Below are 4,303 nucleotides of genomic sequence, written 5' to 3'. Positions count from 1 at the left end.
GCTCCTTATCCACCTGAACTAGGAAGAATTGAGATTTGTCTCCCTTTGTGCAGCTCAGAACTAGTGCAAGGAAAAGTGCTCAATCTCTCCCAGGGTGGTTTTGGTCATGACAGAGGTTTTTCCATCAAGGTAAAGGACACATGTGTTTTGAGATACAAGCTCGGAGCTTTGGGTCTTATAAAAATATGCAATTTTCTTGTTTGAGTATATATTTTTTGGAGTTTCGAGGATATTGTGAAGAGATGTGGGATATTCTGGATCTAGGTGTGCCAGGCAAGAATAAAAGACTGAGGTGGTAAGGAGAACCTTAAAAACCTTTTGAATAAGAAACAGAATTGTTTAGAGGAGAGCCTAAAGAAAACAATATAGCAGTGTAATGGGGAATAAATATGCTGTTTCATTGCTATTAGTCTGACTAGCTGAAGAATAGAATTAAAATAAGAATATACTAATAAGATTAACTTAAGAAAGAATTTCTGTGATGTTTCTCATGTTAAACTTAGTAAGTATGAAGCCCAGATTGTTACTCTAACTATACCTATGATTTAACATTACCAGTGTTGTATTTAAAGTTATGTATTCTGTAACAAATCAAAAGTATATAATCACTCCTATGCTTTCACTCCTGGCTGAGTTCTCTTTATAGTTGAACAACCTGTTCTATCCTAGAATAAAAAACATTAATGCTGGTGTTGAATCACAGAAATCTGGCAATGCATGTTAAGAGTTAACATCAGAAAGAGAAGAATGAACCCCCAGTTCCACTTCCCTATCTCCTACCCCACTGAGACTTACAGTTTCAATTCTTGGATAATGCTAGTAGAACAACCTGAGTCCAGGAATGTAAAGAAACCAGTTTCAGAAGAACAATAACTCTAGTTTACGAGTTACTTGCCAGCTTCAGTTCCAGTTACAAGGCCAAGAGGCCCATGGAAGTTCAACCAGCCACAAAAATAAGAAACTACCTTTCTCAAGAGAAACTCCACATGTGCCCTTTTCCTAAGAGTTCTCACTCTCCTGAATTCTCTTGATCCTGTATATAATCTGGTCAAAGATTCTAAGCTGTTAAAATGAGTTTTTAAGAACAGGAGTATAACCATTTTCTCAGGTGCCCAGCAACTGAATAAACTTCTTTCCTCTTCACCAGCACCTGTGTCACAAATACTGTTTTTTCATGTCACCGTAGGCAGCTGAACGAGGGTTCAATAATAGTTGTTTCAGTGGAAGTTAGACTAAGAACACTAGAGGAATAGGGTGGTGTCCTTTTTCTGTGTATTTAGCTTAATATTACTCTACAAACACTTTTCAATCCTTATATATTAGCAGTGTTGTTGTTGTTGTTTTTAACACACTAGCAAGTTAATGGCTCAATCCTATAGCTAAATATTAAAGTTGTTTTGCAGTTTAGGCTACAATACCTCAAGTTTCATGTTTCTTGTTTTTAGTTTAGCAGATTTTCCCCTTAGGAAAAAATCATGGGTTGCCAGCTTCATGGGTTCCCCTCAGTGGAATTTATGGGTTAAAATTCATGACTATTTACACAGTCATCTGCCAAGAAAGAAAAGGACACATTTTTATCCTTATGAGTTCTTATAGCCAAGAATGACAGTGAGTTTTGTCCAGGTAAAACCCTTGTACCAGCTTGCCACAGACAGGCATTGCACTTGGCCTATAAGGAGAAAGGCTCACAAGGCTCAGGCTTCAGTCGCTGTGAATGCCACATTGATTCTTCATAGAGGAAACCTTCTCCAAGAGCCCCTCAAAAAAACATCTAGAATTATGAAATATTTTAACAGGTTGAAAAGCAGATAAAGTAGTATGACTTCCTTTACCTACTCCATGAATTTAATAAATGCATTTTTGTTTTGTTTTGTTTTTTGTAATTTATAGTAAGCCATCAGGGAGGCATTATGTCTAACTACGCATTTAACACATTGGAGACTAAGAATCTAACAGATATTCTGCCTGGGAACATTCTAAGGTATGTAGGCTGTACCTTCATGGAGACAGGATCATTCTGACAGTGAACAGCAAGAGTTAGAACTGTGGTTTTTATTTTTCAATTTTGGTCTTATATAAATCATGAAAATTAATGGTGGGGAAGGATGATAAGGTACAAATACAGTTTATATAACACTTTCAAGAGACATGTAGTGATTTAAGGTCAGTCACCTGTGGAGTAATTGTTGTAAGCAAAGAGCTACAGAATTAATATTAATATTTTAGGAAGCTTAAAGAACATTTTATTAATTTGAGCTAGGCGTGCAGAGAGATTTTGTGAATGTGATTTTTTTTAATAATTTTATTTTTAATTGGGCAACATCAATAAATCAGGATACATATATTCAAAGATAACAACTCCAGGTTATCTTGTCATTCACTTATGTTGCATACCCATCACCCAAAGTCAGATTGTCCTCTGTCACCTTCTATCTAGTTTTCTTTGTGCCCCTCCCCCTTCCCCTTTCCCTCTCCCTCTCCCACCTCCCCCCGTAACCACCACACTCTTATCAATGTCTCTTAGTTTTACTTTTAAGTCCCACCTACGTATGGAATAATGCAGTTTCTGGTTTTTTATGATTTACTTATTTCACTTCGTATAATGTTATCAAGATCCCACCATTTTGCTGTAAATGATCCGATGTCATCATTTCTTATGGCTGAGTAGTATTCCATAGTGTTGTATATGTGCCACATCTTCTTTATCCAGTCATCTATTGATGGGCTTTTTGGTTGTTTCCATGTCCTGGCCACTGTGAACAATGCTGCAATGAACATGAGGCTGCATGTGTCTTTATGTATCAATATTTCTGAGTTTTGGGGGTATATACCCAGTAGAGGGATTCCTGGGTCATAAGGTAGTTCTATTTTCAGTTTTTTGAAGAACCACCATACTTTCTTCAATAATGGTTGTACTACTTTACATTCCCACCAACAATGAATGAGGGTTACTTTTTCTCCACAGCCTCTCCAACACTTATTACCTTTCTTGTTAATAATAGCTAATCTAACAGGTGTGAGGTGGTATCTCATTGTAGTTTTGATTTGCATTTCTCTAATAACTAACGAAGATGAGCATCTTTTCATATATCTCTTGCCATTTGTATTTCTTCCTGGGAGAAGTGTCTGTTCATATCCTCTTCCCATTTTTTTTATTGGATTGTTTGTTTGTTGTTGAGTTTTATGAGTTCTTTGTATATTTTGGATATTAGGCCCTTATCTGAGCTGTTGTTTGAAAATATCATTTCCCATTTAGTTGGCTTCCTGTTTACTTTGTTATCAGTTTCTCTTGCTGAGCAAAAACTTCTTAGTCTGACGTAGTCCCATTCATTAATTTTTGCCTTCACTTCTCTTGCCATTGGAGTCAAACTCATAAAATGCTCTTTAAAACCCAGGTCCATGAGTTTAGTACCTATGTCTTCTTCTATGCACTTAATTGTATCAGGTCTTATGTTTAGATCTTTGATCCATTTTGAGTTAATTTTAGTACAGGGGGACAGACTGTAGTCCAGTTTCATTCTTTTGCATGTGGCTTTCCAGTTTTCCCAGCACCATTTATTGAAGAGACTTTCTTTTCTCCAGTGTGTGTTGTTGGCCCCTTTATCAAAAATTATTTGACTATATATATGTGGTTTTATTTCTGGGTTTTCTATTCTGTTCCATTGGTCTGAGTGTCTATTTTTCTGCCAATACCATGCTGTTTTGATTGTTGTGGCCCTATAATAGAGTTTGAAGTCAGGTATTGTAATGCCTCCAGCTTCATTCTTTTTCTTTAGGATTGCTTTGGCTATTTGGGGTTTTTTATAGTTCCATATAAATCTGATGATTTTTTGCTCATTTTATTTAAAAAATGTCATTGGAATTTTGATGGGAATTGCATTAAATTTGTATATTCCTTTGGGTAATATAGCCATCTTGATTATATTTATTCTTCCTAACCAAGAACAAGGTATATTCTTCCATGTCATTATATCTTTTTCAATTTCCTTTAACAATGGTTTATAGTTTTCATTATATAAGTTCTTTACATTTTTTATGTTTATTCCTAAGTATTTTTTTGTTGTTGTTGCAATTGTGAAGGGGATTGTTCTTTTGAGTTCATTCTCAAATGTTTCATTGTTGGCATAGAGAAAGGCTATTGACTTCTGAATGTTAATTTTGTATCCTGTGACCTTGCTGTATTGGCTTATTGTTTCTAGTAGTCTTTTTGTGGATTCTTTGGGATTTTCATGCTATAGGATCATATCATCTGGCCATAAATGATACCTTTACTTCTCTTTTCCGATATTGATGCCTTTTATTA

Source organism: Saccopteryx bilineata, chromosome 4 (assembly GCF_036850765.1).
Source record: "Saccopteryx bilineata isolate mSacBil1 chromosome 4, mSacBil1_pri_phased_curated, whole genome shotgun sequence".
NCBI classification, from domain to species: Eukaryota; Metazoa; Chordata; class Mammalia; order Chiroptera; family Emballonuridae; genus Saccopteryx; species Saccopteryx bilineata.
This window is presented reverse-complemented; position numbering follows the sequence as displayed.